At 42.5% G+C, this 19,067-nt stretch overlaps 1 protein-coding gene across 2 annotated transcripts in view; it reads right to left on the bottom strand.

Moving 5' to 3' along the window:
• SMC6 (structural maintenance of chromosomes 6) overlaps nucleotides 1-19,067 on the bottom strand; it is a 962,009-nt gene that overhangs the window by 349,839 nt on the left and 593,103 nt on the right. Inside the window, exon 24 of one of the 2 annotated variants that reach the window (XR_007889154.1) lies at nucleotides 13,115-13,195. The exons of the other annotated variant lie outside the window; for it this stretch is intronic. The gene's annotated coding sequence lies outside the window, so the exon portion shown is untranslated. Of the gene's footprint in view, nucleotides 1-13,114; nucleotides 13,196-19,067 lie in introns of those variants that run through there. 2 annotated transcript variants of the gene reach the window in all.

Here is a 19,067-nt window from a genome sequence, read left to right as displayed (position 1 = left end):
ATATGGCAGCGCTGCCACTACACCGGGGCACGGAGCCAAGGTTGTCATTTCCTATTTACAAAGTAATATGTTTGGGAACCAACAGGAATTCAAATAGGAAGGAGATTTCTGGTGAGGGCCCTGCAGCCAGCGCTGGTTAGAAAGGGGGGCATAACGTGTAAATGGAGAGATTAAGTGGAAAGAGCCCAGGGAAGAGCCACAAAGATGATGAAGAGAGTGGAACATCTCCCTGATGAGGAAAGGCTGAGGGAGCTGGGTCTCTTGAGCTTGGAGAAGAGGAGACTGAGGGGTGACCTCATCAGTGTTTGCAAACATGTTCAGGGCAGTGTCAGGAGGGCAGAGCCAGGCTTTGTTCAGTGATGTCCAGTGACAGGACAAGGGGCAATGGGTGCAAACTGGAACAGAGGAGGTTCCACGCAAACATCAGACAAAACTTCTTTCCTGTGAGAGTGACAGAGCCCTGGGACAGGCTGCCCAGAGAGGCTGTGGAGTCTCCTTCTCTGGAGACATTCAAACCCCCCTGGACACGTTCCTGTGTGATGTGCTCTGGGTGACCCTGCTCTGGCAGGGGGGTTGGGCTGGATGGTCTTTCCAGGTCCCTTCCAACCCCTGAGATTCTGTGATGCTGTGATTCTGTGTCCCTGCCCATGCAGGGGGGTTGGAACTAGATGATCTTTAAGGTCCCTTCCAACCCAAAAGATTCTGTGTTTCGTCTTTGTTGAAGAAAACACAGTGTCCTATGAGATTTGTGTCTTACTATTCATTGTAACCTCAGATTGAAATTTCCCAGGGGCTGGACACTTGCAGTTGGGTATCTGGTCTCTACTGAACTTCTGATGCTGCTTCTTTTGCCATAGCAGCACTAAAAAGGGACTTCTAGGCCTCTTTTCGATCCTGTCTTCACAGATGTTTTAAAAGTTTTGTAAAACTTCTATTTCTCTGTTAGATTGTTTGACACTATTCAGGATGTTCAAAAGGTAATGATTATTTTCCCCACAAAAACATCAGAAAAAAAAGATAAATAATTTGCTTTCATTAACCTAATTTTTTGAAGAAAAGCTACTTAGAAATGTCATTGTAAAGCAGAGTATTTTTCTTGCTTTCCCCTAAGATTCTGTGAAGTGCTTTATTTTAATTAATCAATGACTTAAAGGGGTAGGGCCAACAGCTGCAAAATCAGGGTTGTATCTTTGGAGGTAGAAACATTTTTGTTTCAGAGTCTTTTCAGGCTCTCAACCTTCATGTCTCCTTTCATTTCTTTCACACCTTTTCCCACCCTGATGTCCTGCTGCTTATTTCTCTACAACACTTAGAAAAGCAGTCTCTTCCTCATAATCCTGGCTGCCCAGATATGCTGCCTGTTTGGTATAATTTCTCTTCTAGACCACCAGGACCTCCCTTCTTCTCTTGTTTTCCACATAATGTCTTTTACAGCTGCAGGCATTTTCTGCCTGTCCTCCCACTGTCTCAGTGGCTCTCCTGCTTTTTCCACACGGATAATTCAGATATGTCCTTTTCTGTTTGACACTCCAGGATTTCATCTCTTCTCAATTCACTTCCATAGAGACTTCCTACAGTGCCTCCTTTGACCTTCCTGGTGAGCAAAACAAATGAGCCTTGAAGCTTGCTTCAGTTTGGAGGTGATATGAGTGTTAAAATGAGGTGTTTCACCAGCTTCTTCTATTTACAAAGACTACACAAAGCCCTATTGAGCTGAACTTAGGAGGAAGCAAATAACAGTAGACTTTTTCCTGTTAGAAGAGTTTCATGCCTCTTTCAGACAGCTCTTTACCCAAAAAAAAATAAATCATTCTTGATAAGCTCTGTTTGTTTGTTTGTTTGAAGGGTCAGGCTCTCAACACTTATTTGGAGAGGGACTAGTGTTCCTTTCCTCAGTGTTGTTTTTCCCACCTTGGTGTCCTACACACACACACATCTCTCCTAAGCCAGCATTCCCCCAAATGCTTTGTCAAGAACAAGAGGAAATGGCCCCAAGTTGCACCAGAGGAGGTTTACATTGGATATTAGGAAAAACTTCTTCACCAAATGGAATGTCAAGCTCTGGGACAGGCTCTCTGGGCAAATGGTGGAGTCACCATCCCTGAAGGTATTTAAAAGACATGTAGATGTGGTGCTGAGGGTTTAGTGATGGGCTTGGCAGTCTGCTAGGTTAATGTCTGAACTTGATGATTTTAAATCTTTTTCCAACCAAAACAATGTTATGAATCTGTGATTCTGGTGGAAGTCCCAGTCTGATACACAAGCAACATTAGGCAGAAAACCAGGAGTGTCTCAATGAATACTTTGACATCAGCTCACTCTTACTTAAGTTCATGCTTGTGGAGAATCCCCATGCTGTGAATAAGAAGCTTTGCTGGTTTGTTCTTCATTAAAGCACATAATGAACTGAACTGTGAGGAAGAAATTTTTGGTTTAGGACCTTATTTTCACCTTGCTCCAGGGAGCAGTGAATATTTTTCTGATTGTAGTTCTCTATATTTTGATCCTTAGCAAGGCTTTTACATCAGTTTCAGGACTTCCTTTCAGCTTCTTGATGTGAATCTCCAGTGGATCCACATCGTCAGGGCAGCCAAAGTAACTACAACCCTTGAAACTATCAGGTTAATGTGGAATGCCCAGAGGAAAATCCTGCAGCTGTGTCTGCCTTTTTTCTTTTGTACTATGAGAAGGATGGCAAACATAGAGGGGCCTCCCTGGCTCCCCCCATGCCCTTCATGCTTATGCCCTCTTGCTTTGTGGATCTGAAGCCCACAATGACTTTCAAGTTCCTTTTTGCTAAAAATGAGTTCTGCCTGAGGAGACATTCCCTCTCTGATGGAGGCAAAGTCCCCTCTGCAGGCTGCACAAGGACAAACTGCTTGGGAAGAGTGAGAATTCTCTTCTCCAATGGTTTAACTCCCTTGACTTCAACGACAGCAGAGAATTTGGCTACAGGATTATTTTGTGTAGTGCCATGGTTAAAATCCCTGTAGCAGTTATCAGATGAAGAAATCAGTTAAAAGCACTTTGATTCTTTGGCAAAGTCCTGAGTCCTCTGGGTCTGATGCTTCTAGGGCTTAGTATGTGGGCTGGTTACCATGCAACTGATTTTTTTGTTTGTTTTGGAAATAGATTACTTCTTTTTTCAGTGTACTCATTGGATTAAATTGCCAAGTGTAATAAAGAAAATCTGAAACAATAAATGAAAATTATCCCTGCAAATAACTTCCTTTTATGAGCCTGAAATTACTTATCTGTTCCTCTGTATCTAAATGCTAAAGGATTTTGCATGTTGTGCAAAACAACAACCCCACATCATAACATATATAAAAAAACCAACATAAAAAAACCAACACAAAAAACAACAAAAAGAAAGATGAAATAAAGGTATTAAATGGAGAGTATCTGTGGACACTGCTGCTCTAGGAGAACCTTCCTGCTTTCACCTCCCCTCCAGAAAGCATGAATTAACAGAACAAGTTTATTATTATTCTACTATCTTAGGTAACTTGCTTTCAGAGACTGGCATATCCAGAAAAAGTCCAGTGTTACTGTCTAACAACACACTGACACTGAGCTGATTCTTCTTCACCTAGTATGTCTTATGAAGGCAGTTGCTGAAAAGCTACCACAACGCAGGCATGAAACAGACACTGGAGATAATACATCTTGATGGCCTCTGTGTAGAGCTCCATCTGAAGAAGAACATATGTTGTGACAGACAGTGTGTCACGTAAATCAAGACTCCTTGGAGTAGAGGTGGAAAATACACCAGCCACTCACACGTGGGAGACAAGGGTGCCGAGAGCAGCAGGCTTGTTCTTCCAACAGGAGACAGAAATGGATCTGAAAATGTGCATCTCACTCTGTCTTGGGGTTTGACCTCCAATGAACATGTACAGCTGATGTTTTCTCCTCATTTAAGTCAGACAGCAGACCTTGCTATCTGTGCTGATCTGTGAGCAGGCACAAAATCTTAGAATAATAGAATCACAGAATGACAGAATGGTTAGGGTTGGAAGAGATCTCTGGAGATCAAGTCCAATCTCCCTGTCTAAGCAGGACCACCTAGGGCAGGTCACACAGAAACACATCCAGATGGGTCTTGAAAGTCTCCAGAGAAAGAGACTTCACAACCTCTTTGGGCAGCCTGTCCCAGGGCTCCATCATCCTTATAGTCAAGAAGTTTTTCCTCATGTTGAGGTGGAACTTCATGTGTTCCAGTTTGTGTCCTTTGCCCCTTGTCCTGTCACAGGGCACTAGTGAAAAGAGACTGGCCTCTTCTTCTTGACACCCACCCTTCAGATATTTATAGAAATTAATAAGATCCCCTCTCAGTCTTCTCTAGACTAACCAGCCCCAGGTCTCTCAGCCTTTCCTCATCAGACAGATGTTCAAGTCACTTAATCATTCTTGTAGCCTCCCTTGGACCCTCTCAAGTAAATCCCTGTCCCTCTGGAACTGAGGGGCCCAGAACTGGACACAACACTCCAGGTGGGGTCTCACTAGGGCAGAGGGGCAGGAGAACCTCCCTCGACCTGCTGAATACATTCTTCTTAATGCACCCCAGGATGGCACTGGCCTTCTTGGCCACAAGGGCACATTGTTGCCCCATGGACAACTTGTCCACCAGGACCCCAAGGTCCTTCCCAATGGAACTTCTTTCTAACAGGTGAGCTCCTTACCTGTACTGGTGCCTGGTGTTATTCCTTCCCAGGTGCAGGACTCTACACTTATCTTGTTGAACCCCATTAGGTTCCTCTTTGCCCAGCTCTGCAGTCTGTCCAGGTCTTGCTGACTGGCTGCCTGGCCTTCCAGTTTTACTGCCAACAACTGGACAGTTGTTTGTAGCTTAAGGGAGCTAAACTCAAATCTCTTCTATTCTTAAGAATATAACCACGGGCTGGTAGGTATATTGACCACTCCTCAAGTCATTCTCCTGGTAACCACAATCCAGCTAACAAGTGTGGGACTAAAAATACAGAAAGTAAGACAAGATGTAACAGCATCTTCTGTTCTGCAGCTTTGGGTAGCTTCTGCATTTCAATTAAAACAGACAAACACGCATGAAAGGAAAATATGTGCAGAGCAGAACCATTTCTGCTCTCTCCCAAAGGTGTTTAAATCACTGCATGACAAAATTAGCTTTCTCTTACCTGTGCTACCTCTGGTCTCATGGCTTTTACATAGTTTGCTGCTGAGTTCCAAAATTTCAGGGGTGAGGGGAGCAGCAGTTTTCAGTATGATTGTAAAAATGATACAGATGCTATCCCCTGTGAAAAAGCTCTAAAGAGTAAACTTCTTTATCCCCCCCTTGTGTTGTGTGTCACAGTGGGAACCTTTGTGACTTCTATATTTATTCCAAACTCTGTGCACTCAGAGCAAGCTAAGTCTGACTTAAGGGTTCCAGCACAAGTGTGAGACTTCTGATGTCTAAAGAGATTCAGGGTGTCAGATTAGACTGCTGCCCTGAATGTAGAGGTCTGTTTTCTATTTCAGGAACATAAATACTATTTTGGAGCTTCTCCTAAAAACTTAGTTTCAAACTGTGACTTATAGGTATGAAACTACATGTTATTTATGGCTTTAAATATACTATCCTGGTTTTGGCAGAGCTGAGGATCTTCACTACTACTGGGGGTCACTAAAACTTTCTGTCACATTGCACCTCAGAAAAAAATGGTTTTTTTCCACTGAGTTCTTAACAGAAAGTTTAGGATTTTTAATGATTAGAATAGAAAATGGACATTTTTGCCTCCAAGGCCCTAGTACCCAAATGCTTAGCTAGTGTCACTGATGATTTACACCAGCTGACACTCTGGCTCCAGATAACCAGCTCATTGCTTTGGGAACTTAAAAGTGACCATTTAGGCATTTAACCTTAGACTTTGCAATCCAGGTCTTAACTGCTCAATACTCATCTCCTTAAGAGAAACACCTCCCTTAGGAAGATTTCACATGTTATCAGGTCTGTTTTTCATTTAATCAACAAGTAGCATAGCAACTGCCTTGTCTCTTATTAGCTGTGAGAGCCTAAGTAGATACTTCAAAGCCCCTCTTGAAATTATAATGAAAAACAATTTCTAGCTGAGAACAGTAGGATCATTTGCTTTATGTTCCCACGGCACCAGAGAAGAGAGAAGAGCACAATGAAGCTGAAGAGTAATGTGTTGACAGAGAGAGAGTCTGAAGGCTATAAAGACATGTAAAACAATAAACACTCTATGTCATGCCATGAAAATATTTCTGAGGGCAAAGCAGTTCAGGAAAACAGTCTGCCCTTTCAGCCTTACAGTTTGGTTTTTTTTCAGATTCTGTTTAATAAACAGAATATTTATTTTACTGTAATAATAATACAGTAAAATTATCCTGGATGCCCCTTAACTTTCCACTGTAGGGAACAACCAGCAATTAAGCTGTATTGTTCCCTGAAAGGCTACCAGAAATGGTCATTTAAATATTGAGAAGTATTTTTGCAAAAGAGCCGTTGTCACTGCAGGTGTTTGAGTTCTTTTGCTCTGCTCACACATTCATATTTTATTCATCCTGCAAGAACTGTATGTGTCTGGATTAGCTCAAATTTGCATATTTCCTTCTCCTTACTCTTGTCTATTTCTATTGTGCTACTGCAGAAACCCAGAGTGGAAAGACTGCCTGAAGCCAAGCTATAGACTCCCTCTCTGTAAAGCTGAGTCTCTACTCCAAAAGCAGAGAGTGAGGAGAGGAGAACAGGGTCCCAAACACACAGCCCAACTTCTTGCTCTGTTGTCCTGTGCTCGTGGCTTGGCCTGTTGTGTCATTTCTCACAGATAAATTGAGTTTGTGCTCAGTCCTCTATTTAGGACTCACTGGGTACCAGACCAGGCCATGGCAGAGGTGACTGCAGCACTCCATGCTGTCATAACTTCAGGAGAAGCTGGGGTGACAGAAAAGAAGCCCTGAAGACACTAATGCAGCCCCCAAAACACTGAGAAAAGCGTCGCCCAGGTTCCATTTACTGAGCACATTGATGCTGCAGGTTACCACCAAATGATGCCCTGAAGATGCAGCAATGGCCAACCTAGATTCAGGAGACATTTACTGCAGCAGCCACTGAGGAAACTGAGGTTTGTTTCTTCCTGTGCCAACAGAGCTGGCATATTCTACCTTTCATATATTCCTGGAATATTCTGCCTTTCAGCTTTATTAATTCATGAGCCTACACTCCACTTTTCCCCTGGGTTCTTCAGCTCGCCAAATTGCAGGCAAAATTTCTGCACTGCTTTGCTTCCCAAAATTGTATTTTCCAGTTGCTCAGGCAGTGGAGGAAAAAAACAGCTGGCCCACATTTTTACCCAGCTTATAAAGATTTACATACTGTGTGCAGAAATAAGCAAGACTCAGGCAAGCCTTTTCTCTCTCACACAACGCAAGGACTGATGCTCCACTTCTGCTCACTGTCTAATTACTCCTCCCATGAGGAACTAATTTGCTCAGACACATCACAAACTGATACAACTACACAGCAGCAAACCCAGGCAACCCCTCTGCATGGACTGCACGGCCTCCATGTGGATATGCCACCTAATTCAGGTTTAGAAGGAGACTCTGCATTTCCCAAATAAACAGATCCAAACAGGCCATCAGTTAACCAGCAAGTATATTTAATAATTACTAACACTCATTTTAGTATCCTTGGTGAACATCCTTGGTATCTTTGGTCTGCAAAGTTTGCTCATTTTTCACCTCTTGGATCATGAATGTATGTGGGCCTCATGATTTGCTTATTTAATGACTGCTGCTTTCTAAATTCTTAGCTATAGCAGTTGCCAAACCTAGCCAAATTTTTTTTTGTCCACTCCCAGGTCGTACCACTTTTGATCTGTTATTTCATTGTTTCTGTATTCCACTCTCAAAGTTCTATAGAAAACCTCATTAGCACATTTTGTTCTTCCTTCACTATTTCACATGCTTGGTTGCTGAAGGATTTGTTTCTGGGCTGATAAGTGGACAAGCTGTTCCCAGGTCTGGAGCCAATCTGTGGGTCAGTCAGATGGAGCAGTGACAGGAACACTGATCTGTGTCTCATCCTCCAGAGGCCAGCAGCTCCCCTCTCATCATGTGTTCATGCTTTTCTCATGTTCTGCTGGCCAATGGGCTTTTCCTTGTTGTCCAGTCCTTCATCTTCTGACCTGGCAGTTACCTGTTGCTGTCACAATGTCACTACCCAAGCCCTGAGCCTACACTGAAAGTACAAATGTCCTATCAGAAGATCTTACTACCATGCTTACATTTAGGGTTAGTAAATACTAAGTGAATCAACAGCATAGCTTTTAGTAAAGATGAAACGTTCAGGATTGCAGATGTGAGGAAACTCACTGCTGAATCCTCTTCTCTTTTCACTTGTGCTTTATGCCAAAGGGACCTCCTAAGGTCAATGATGTGATGAAGCTGGAGGAACAGAGAAAATCCTGTCCTGCAGTTTCAACACCTTTAGCTTTTAACAGCTCAAGTTAAAAATTCAGGGTAAACTCTTGCCTCAGGCAAGAAAGGCAGCAGCATAGCATGCAGTGTTGTGTTCAGCACAGTGTGGCTGCAGCTGAAGGCAATGGAGAAGTGTAGGTATAAAGGTGTTCAGATGAGGTTTGCTGGGGCAGACACAAGAATATGCTGATATTGTGCACTCCTGTAACTGAATCTGAGTTTCAGCTAGAATAACTCATCAGAAAGTTATAGCAATATAAACTTGTGTTTATACTAAAATGTAAGTAATGTTCCAAGATAATTATTAAGGAATATATTTTGGGTAACCTTTGTGAAGGGGAGCAGAGTGATAATTCACTCCACAGTGCCAAGAACTGACAAATACATTTATTGAACACATCCTGAGTCAGCTTAAAGGCTTCAGGGCCTGCCATTTATGAGCCAACAGTTTTCTTAAAGTAAAGAGTAATCTCCACATAAGTAAGACAGTGTAACAAGGGAAAGGGTTAATATAACCTAAGTCAACAAGAATGCTTCTATCTTCTACATGAGAACTTTTGCATATTCCCCTCTTTTGATACATTAGGCTGGAGGTTTTGCTTTACTTGAGCAAAAACAATGCATCTCTCCCTTCAGAGAGACTATTTAAATTCTTCTCTTCCATCTTTATCAATTTGATCTCCTCCACCTGTGTTTATTACCCTGGGGAAGACAGCCTGAGGAACCCACAAAGGAAAAGAAGCTCAGAGAAATAGTCCACCACAGTTGCTGGAGAGTGGCTATTTCAGCTGTTATCCACCCTCCTGATCATGCAGCTTTGGAATTTAGGTAGAATACACATCACTTTTGTCATCAAGCAGTGCCCAGACATCATTCAAACCACCCCCAACCTGTTGCCACAGAGTTGTTTACTGAGCATCATTGGTGTGGTTGGCTCTGCAAAGCCACGTGGACACGATCCCGAAGGGAGAACACTTGTGATGTCCATGAGGGGCAGCACCATGGAGACACACCTGCTGCTGCTGCACTGCCCTTGGTCTTGGGAGACAATGGCACCACCACCTATGTGAGCTGAGTTTGAAAAGTGACTTGCATGCTGCATGATAAGTGTTGAAGCCCCATTCTCACCTTGTGTATAAATGGCTGTGAACGGCAAGACGAGCGATCCAGCGTTCCCGTGGCAATTCCCAACCACCTCCCTCTGTGCTGCAGCTCTTGATTTCTGCCACCTCCTGTCTTTCACTTTACATTTCTCTTAAGATCTTTAAGACTGGTTCAGGCACAGTCTTTTCATTGTGTGTGTGCATCACACACAGCCCCAGGAGAGTGTCCGGGAAGCACCGTGGTGGTTGCACCGCCTGATGAAGCAGCTCAAGATCAAGCCTGGCTTAAGCCAACTGCTTCTATACCAGGTCTATGGTTAGAGCTCCTAGGCAAGACAGGATTCCTGCCCAGAGACCTGCTCCGTTTGCACAGGACAAGAGCCAGGCTGTCAGAGAGTTTGGGCTCCAGTGCAGGCTGACGTGACAAGACAGACTTCAGGTGAGGCTTCACAGCTGCTTTGAGCTCATCCACACTCATGCTGACAGGCTATTCCTGTTCTCTCCCTACCCTGACTTCTTCTGCCCAACAAATCCCTTGTGCCAGCTCAAGTGCCTTTATGTTCGTGGATATAAAACATAAAAAAGCAATTCCAATTCCTTAGTCCTTGCAAATTCAAACCCAGGGAGCCAAATACATTCTTCTCAGCTGACACCTCTGTGGTTGCTAGCTAATGGGAGCAGAAAGGGCCTATGATATTACTATTTTTAGGTCAAGTCTTACTTATTTAAATTGATCTAATGTGGTCAAATTCTACACTTTTTTAGCTTGTACAGTTTCAGGGTCTTTAACTGGGATTTATAAGATATCATTTCAGTGAACTGTGTAAATCACTGTCTTACACAAGCAACACTTTGGATATTTCCCAAAGCAGCTGCATCAGACATTTTAATTCCTACATTACTTTACCTAAAAAGATGGAAGATATTCCTTCCAATATTTCTTGTCTTCAGCTTTAAAAATCATTAATGGGAGAGCATTAGTTTACATCCCAAAATAATTCATAATGCCTGATGCACACTCCCTAGTTAGCCCAATTTAGGGCACGATTCCCTACCTGACATTGTACTGAAGATGTATGTGCCACAAACACACACCAACTGAAAAATACTGAAAACAAAGTGGGACTTTAAAGGTTATTTTACCAAGAAAATATTTCAATATCACTCCGATTGCCAAGTACTGTGGTTTTCCAAATCAATAGCCTTTAATTTAAAGATCTTTAAGTACAGTCAGACAGGATAAGTGATTCTCCAGGAACTGGGGTTCTGAAGGTTGATTGTTTCAACAGTGCAGAGGGTAATAGGCAGGTTAGGGTACTGGCTACACAACCCTCTTATCTTATCTTTTAAATCTGAATTTAAAAGAGCAAGTTCCCAAATACAGAGGCTTGTCTATGCTGAGAAGTTCAGTCACTTGTGATTGATCTCACTGTTCTGCTGCTCTTGAAATGCAACCTGTTTAGCACTTCCCCACCAGCTGGGCTGAAGGAGCGTGAGGACACCCTCTCATCCTCGACCCACCCTGGTTTACCAGCACACAGGTTTAGCTGCAGTACCTTCTGGCTTTGTGCTCTGCAGTTTCTGCAGCACATTTTGGGGAATTTCAAGGATTCCTCTGGAAGGGTCACACACTCACAGGTTGTATGAGAAGCTGCTATTCTTTCTCTGAGATGCCTGGGTTAGCAGGGAGTTCAGCTGGATTAGGAGCCATTTATGTTGTTGCAGCAAGGACGTTTTTTATACCTGTGAGCTTAACATTACTGGCATTTCATTTTTCTCTTAATCAGCTTTCAGAGGAATTGATCTTGACTTAAGATAGGGAATGACCTCTCAAGGTCATACCCTTTCTGTCATCTGAAAAGCATTAACTCTGGGCCATTCTAGGGCTGTTTCTTTTCAAGCTTGTTGCCCGAGAGTGCCGTTTCAGATTTGACTTGTTAGTACTTTCTATTATGGATTTTCTTTTTCTTTACAAATTCTTCTGTACATATTATATCTTGTTGTCCATGAGTATGATACCTGAACTTCTTCCAGTCTAAAAATACTGCTAGCAAGCTCATTGTTCCAAGCAGTGAACAAAAAAACTGCTTCCAGGTCACTTTCCTAAAACCAACAATGAAGGAGTTGCAGTGTTTTCTACCTAGGTCAGGGGGAAATTGTGTCCCCTTTCACAAAATGTCATGCTTCCCGAGGCACAGACATGACTAAATCTGGCCATTCCCTTCCTCATTTCTTCCAGTGCTGTGCATACACTGACTATCATGCATTTTAACTCAAATGTGCGTGTCTTCAACTTCCAGCTGTTGGTTCTTGTTAGGTCCTTCCTCCTAGATTGGAGGCTTATTTAATACCCATTACATTCTCCCTGGGAAAGTGCTGTGATTGTGATCAAGGGCAAAACTACCTCATGCTGGCAGAGGCATCCAAGGCATCTGAGCTGTCTCACTTTATACTGACCAGCAGAAAAGGAAGTGTAGAGAAGGGCAATGCAGAGACACCAGAGCTGATTGCACACTGAAGAGCCTGAATCCAGAGAACAGCAGAGTTGGATTTGCAGGCAACCTACAATTAGAGCTAATTATCAGCACTTTGACTAAGCTGAGACCTCACATGAGGTTGCTCCTTCACTTTGATCCATAAGTCTTTCTCAGAGCTGTTTACGAAAAGATCCAGATCATCTTGCCTCATTCCTTTGTCCTTATTTACTATTCTCCCAAGTTGTTGGGGTTTTTTTTATATATTTTTTTTTAATGACAAATGTTATCAGAAGTGATTTATTATTTACTTTCAAAAATAATCAGTGAAGCTGTTGAATGGTATCAGGTCTGCTACTGATACCCATGAAACTCCATTATAAGTATGTTCAGCTGTTGGTAATTTCCTGGAGATAATCTCTTTTTAAGATCTATCACTTAAGCAGTTCTTAATTCATAAAACATTTGCTTTATTAATAGTATATGATGCCAATGCTTAAATCAGAACATCCTGTGCTGCTAAATTCAAATAATTTACACAAATCAGATTACTCAAGCAAGCTTGCAACTTCATCAAAAAAATACAGTGAGACATTTGACATGATCTGCTTTTCATAAAACCATGTTGTCTGGAATTAATTTTATTGCTATCCTTTAATTATTTCTCAGCTGATTCTCTTCCCTGCTTTTCTGTCATATTTTCTGGAACAGATGTCAAACGAATTGCCCACACTTACTCCAATCATCTTGTCAGTTACTTTGGAATATGGCACACAGTAAATTCACTTTCAGTCTTTTGGTAATTTCCTGGTATTCCAGAATTTGCTAAAAAATGAGGATTACAGATTACCTAGAGCAATTTTTGGGCAAACCATCTGAGTCCACTGAGTTAAAAAGTGTTTAATTCTACTTTCGATGGATTAAAACTGGAAGAGGGGAGAGTTAGGGTAGACATCAGGAATAAATTTGTTAGTGTGAGGGTTAGTTTGGATTGGAAGGGACCTTAAAGATCATCTAGTTCCAACCCCCCTGCATGAGCAGGGACACCTCCCACCAGCCCAGGTTGCTCCGAGCCCCATCCAACCTGCCCTTCAACACTGCCAGGGATGGGGCAGCCACAGCTTCCCTGGGCAACCTGGGCCAGGGTCTCACCACCTGCACAGGAAAGAATTTCCTCCTGGTGTCTGTCTAACCAACATCTCCCCTCTTCCAGTTTTAACCCATTACCTCTTGTCCTCATTCCTGCAAGGCACATTGTTTTCAGTCTTTTACTCCACTGAGGTTCAGGTGAATTCTTGAAGACCATACACAATCTGCAGCAAAGCAGGGATCTGAGCACTGCTCCCTAAATGCTTAGAAACATTAACTCACGGACTGAGCTCCCTTTCTGTTAAAACTACAGCTGCTCTTTGACTGAACAAGGAATTTACTTCCTGTGCAGTCAGTTCAACCCCCAGCAGCTCTCAGATTTACTTTCTTCCAGTTCTGTTATACAGCTTATTTGCTTCTAAAGCTAAACAGCAGAAGTAGAAATGGACAGCTCTGGAATGAAGCTTGAGAGAATTACAATAATGCCAGACAACCCACTAACTACTATCAGTCTGTAATGACAATAAGCCTATAATAACATATATTCTCCTCTTACGTTGTTCCAGTTAGGTTGGTTGTTTAAGCCTCTTAACCTAGTTACTGAAATTCATTGTTCTCACTAGTGCCATTTGTTACCAAAAAAAGAAAAAAGGAGGAAAAAAAAAAAAAGCTTTTCCTGCCAGAGTTGGAAAATTCCCAAAGTATGCTGCTGGCTCCAGCCTTTCTCTCATTCTCACAAGCTTAGACCAGCACAGAACATCTTTGTTTTCCAGTTGTCAAGGCTCTAAACAGTTGTTGGGCTCTCTTCACACTCCACATTTGCCATCATTTATGGACAATATGAAGTATATTGACAGCAACTTGGGTGTAATTCCCAGATGAGGTTACTAAAGGTAATTTTTCAGGAAATGGAAGTGTTGTGAATTTATGCTAGCATAAAGATTTACAGGAAGAGAACACAAATGAGCTGTGGCAAATATCATTCTTGTCTTGTGATAAACTAGATTCTGCCAAAGGAGTTTGCAGGAGCTACACTTTGCATTCCTGACCATCTCATTCCAGTCCATTGGCCAGGCTCCTTTTCTCACAGTGCATCGATATTCATGGCTGCCTTTTTGTGCAAAATAATGTTCATCCGAGAAGCTCATCCTCTACTTAACCAAAAATACAGGGAAAATACAGATCTGAGTTAGCGTTTATTCAGAATCATCCTCAGACTCTGGTGTTTTGACTTTGCAGTGCACGAGCCAAATTGTACTGCAGAATGTGGACACGGTCAGATAAAATTTCAGTTGGAAGTGTAATTTTTATTTGCATAACAGGTGCACTGAAAATATGTGGTGTAAAGCCTTGGAAATGAGGCTGGAGTGCATGTCATTTGTTGCGTGTGACATGACTGAAAAAATGTGCACTTGTGCCTGCATGCACTTCGAGAACTTCCTTGTAAAAAAACCCTGATATTTCAGGAAGACATCAAAGTTTTCTAAACTTGCTGAATTTCAGTATATTAAGCCATGTGCATTTAGGCATCCAAACCATACATGAAAGCCTGTTTCTGAAATATGTTGCAGTGTCCCCCATGTTTGCATACCCAAGTGACCTGGCACCTCCATTTAACTAGTCTGTGTTCTTTAAGTTATTTTTCTGAAGCTACATTTTGTTCTCTTTGTCCATCTATTATGAAACACCTTGCATCTTACACACAAGCAGAAGGAATTACTCAGAATAAATTAGCTAACATGAAACCATATCATGGTTGATTCAAAGCTTATTTTAATGAGGTTTAAGGAATCAGTTTGAGTAGGAAATATTTTTTTTTTTTAATTGCAAACTTCACCTTAAGCCAAGAGGGAGGCAAGGAAAGGGAAAGAGGAAGGAAAAGAGAGATCTAGAAGTTTGTTGTAATTTCTGTTTCTTTTGACACTCTGCCTGCTATCACTGAACAAGCAGGGCTGGGACTAAGAGCCAGAAAACCATGTTTAATCCCCAGTCCTGCCAGCTGGCTGTTGTCTGCCTCTAGGCAAGTTATTTCAGCTTAAGCTGTTTCTTCCCCTGTTGTTTACCCAGCTAAGTTATGGGCACTGCTCTCCTCAGCAGTGTTTGACACAGAATTAGTGTTGAGACACACTCAACAGCACCGTGCCACCCAGTGGGTCGTGCACCTGCTGTTCTGTGTTCAGTGCATAAAATTGCACTTTGACTCTGCCTGAAAAAGGGAAGGTGCTTGTGCCAGTTTTTCCACACTGACACACTGTACATAAAACACCATTTCTCATGATATGCCCAGCATCAAAGCATCTAGCAATGTAAATATGGCCTAAAAACATGCTGCAAATTACCCTTTTTACCCCTCCTCCTCTTCCTCCCTTCCCTCTGCCTCCACCTTGATCTTAGTAGTAGAAACAGTCTCTTATTTCTACTCCTCAGATCTTCTCACCTTCAGATCACAGGTCACAAACACACATTTCTTTCCTGATTTTTCTTTCCCTTCTGCTACAGTGAATGAACTGCCAGTTCAAACAGGGGCATTCCTTCCTGACACCATGATGAATCACCAATGGCTTAGATACAAATGAGACTGAGTCAATTCAGGGGGGAGAATCCAGGGAATCTAATAGTTTAGTTTAGTAAACAAGGCCAGCCCTTCTAGCATTTAAATAAAACTTATTAGAAAACTCAATTAGTAACCAGTTTCAGGTAAGCATACCTGTAGAATGTGCTTTTATTTCCTTTGTGGGAGAAAAAAAAAAAGCATTCAGTAAATTAGCACTGAAGTCTGTGGCTGAACTATTGTTATTTCAAAGAGTTAAAGCTGAGAGATATGGAGGTGGATGTTTCCAATATTATGGAATGAAATCCTGGCTGCAGCGGATCGAGGGGATGGGGGCATTTATTTCAATGGCACTGAGACTTCACTTCCTGTGGCAAACTCAACTCTTCTCTTGGCTCACAAATCACTGGTATCAGGCCTCTAGGACATTGCAAAGACCAAAGAACTTTCCTCTTCAGAAGCTTTTCAGAAAGGCCTAGGAATAGAAGCTGCCTTTAGATTTGGATGTGTCTGTAGGGTGGATTCCACTGGGGCAGGAAGGTCACCCCTTCTTCCTTCCTGGAGCTCAGAGGGGAGGTGAACAAGAGGATACCCTGAGCAAAGGCAAATCTCCTTCAGCAATGAACCACGTGCTTGTTGCTAAGTAAGGGTAATAATGATGCTATATGCATGTGCAGCTTTTTATAGCTGAATTAACTGAAGAGTATTAGCATATTATTTGTTTAATTTTGCAGTCTATATATACAATTCAAATTTACTGGGCTAGACTTCCTGAGTTCCAGGATTTTATGTTGAACAGCTACTTGTTGCAACATGGAAACAATGTCTGCAACAGCAAAATAAATGTGGGCCATATTGTCACTGAGGTGAAATGCAACCAGAACGTTGCACTCGTGTGACCCCGAATGGTGGAGATTCACCCAAACTGCCTGCTGGAAATGGGATTCACCCCATGGTAGCTTCTGAACCACTTCTGAGGCATTTGGGACAGGAAAGCTGGCCCCAGCTATGGAGGTGCCAAGGATCTTCCTAATGATTTAACAGCACAGATGATGAAGGTCCAGTACCTGGGGATGTTTAGAGCTATTTGATGTACAATAACAAACCCCACAGCTGGACAGCTGCAGGAGGAAGACTCAGAGCACACTCCCAAACAGAATACCTATGACAGGTGCACTACTAAAGGCAGTCAAATGACTAATTTAAGTGGTCCCATGATTGACTAAGGGGTGGACAGCTGATCTCCTACTGTAGGATGAGATGCAGTGCGTTTAGCACTCGGAGCTAATTTCATAGTTGAACCGAGCAGGTGCAAATCCTCTGCTGTTCTCTCTACTGAGCTAATTCCCTGACCCTTGATTAATAAGTCTTGGTAGAAATTAGTCAAGCTTAGAGCACCAGCACAAACTGAAAATGCATTCTAGTCTCACATCTCATGAATCAGCACCTTACCTACAACATTTTCCTGCCTTTGAGGAGTGCTGTTATGCAGCTCAGTGACTGCAGAGTGTCAGGATCTTTCACAATTCAAAGAGTCATCCCCAGGTGAAGTATTGCAATTGATTCTTTTTTTGCTCTCCCCTAGTGATAAAGGTAATGAATGTTTTTGGCAAGCAAGTGGACTTCTTCAAAATACCTGCTTCCCCATGTAACTGCCACAGAAGTAAATGGTGAGGTGTACTTCTCTGTATAGACAAGTAACAGGCAAGAGGGGGAAAAAAAGGGGGGGAAAAAGTGGACAACCATGTGTTTCCTGACATTGCAACTTTCCTGGTGGTTTAATCACCACAAACGTACATTCTTGAACCACCCTTATCTTAGGGAGCACTGCAGGAAGCAGAGAATAATTTGGATGTTAACAGATACTGCTTAAAATACAAAAGGAAAATGAATCAAATGCTCCCGACCAGCATCTTTGGTTTCAGTTTGGGGAAGTGGTGTTCTCAGAAAAGGCTGAAGTAGCACCCTGGTATGAAGGGCTGTGGCTTCCAGCAAGAGTGAATATCCCACTTCCCAGCAGCTGGTCTGCACTTGAAAAATGGAGCAAGCAAAGCCTGAGAAAAGCAATCAATCAGCTGCACTTGTCACAACTGCACGAAACCCTCAGTTATGGATATCATCAGCTGAATACAGTTTCCTTGCGTGCAGGGAGGGGCAACACGCCAAGAGCAGGGGTAGAGTTACCTCGAAAACCACCCCAAAATGCCAGGATTTAGGACCTTCCTCCTTGCCACGCTTCCTTCTGCCACCTGAGGAAAGACTCGCTGACCTAAGGAACATCCTGGATCACATTAAAATCCCATCACATCTGAACTCTCAGAAGAAGTGGTTGTTTTTTGTTCCTCGTGGAAAGGGAATACAACTGCTGATCCCTTGGGCTTCTTGGCAGCACTGGCACGTAACAGAAACTCCTGGCATTGCACCAAGACCATGTGCATCATTGTGGGAGGTGCACAAGCAGCCACCCATCCGAGGCAGAAAAATATTACAGCTCATCTGGTGGTGGTGGTCCTTTCTTTCCTCCTGAGCAATCACATAGAGATGTTAAAAGGAGAAATTCTGGTATTCTGAGATTTTTCGGGAAGTTAAAAGAGAACAGGTATCTCCCTGGGTAGCTGGTGAAGGACGCCTGGTGGGTGGTTGTGGTTCCATCTTTCCCTGTAGCTGATGTTATGAAAGAGAAGTGTGCATCACACACAATGGAACATGTTCCACCGCATTCATCAGTCCTGTCAGATCTACATATTAAATTAGGGACTGGTAGAACTGCACCTGGAGGAGAAATCTTTTAGAAAAGTCTGATTATGCTTTCCCTAAATTATGTTCAAGCCCCCCATGCTGTTGCCCTTGGGTGACATATAACAATGTGCCCAAAGCCTTTGCATATCCCAAAGCATATTTTCAAAAGCAAAAGGATATTAATCTGCAGTCAAATTTTTTGAGCATAGGCAGTCTTCTGGAATTTCTCAGGAATCTCAGTATGTTACAGGGTTTCTCCTAAAACCCGCCTCAAAATCCAGAGTGGCACTGTCGTGCACTTGCAATACTCTGCAGAATTTGTTAGTAAAGTTTGATAATGAGGTCCATCATTTTGATCAACAATTAGGAAAGCAATCTGAATTAAAAAACAAACAAACAACAAAACAACCTTATGTGTTAATATAAAAGAGGATTTCTTATAATTAGAGATGTAAAGGATCGATGAGATCCCAGAACTGTAAGATATAACTTTGAAGAAACACTATCTTGTGTTTCCATTTTCCTGTAAATTCTGCCAAGTGTCTGAGCATTTGGAGGATGTTAAGAACCTCCCAGTTAAAGCAGAACATCTCATTTACACCTAAGGATGACAGCTTAAAGGTTTCCCTTTGTCCACATGTAAAGCGC

The sequence above is a fragment of the Apus apus genome, chromosome 3 (assembly GCF_020740795.1).
Source record: "Apus apus isolate bApuApu2 chromosome 3, bApuApu2.pri.cur, whole genome shotgun sequence".
In the NCBI taxonomy this organism is placed as follows: Eukaryota; Metazoa; Chordata; class Aves; order Apodiformes; family Apodidae; genus Apus; species Apus apus.
Note: the sequence above shows the minus strand (reverse complement) of the source record. Positions and strands in the feature narration are given on the sequence as shown.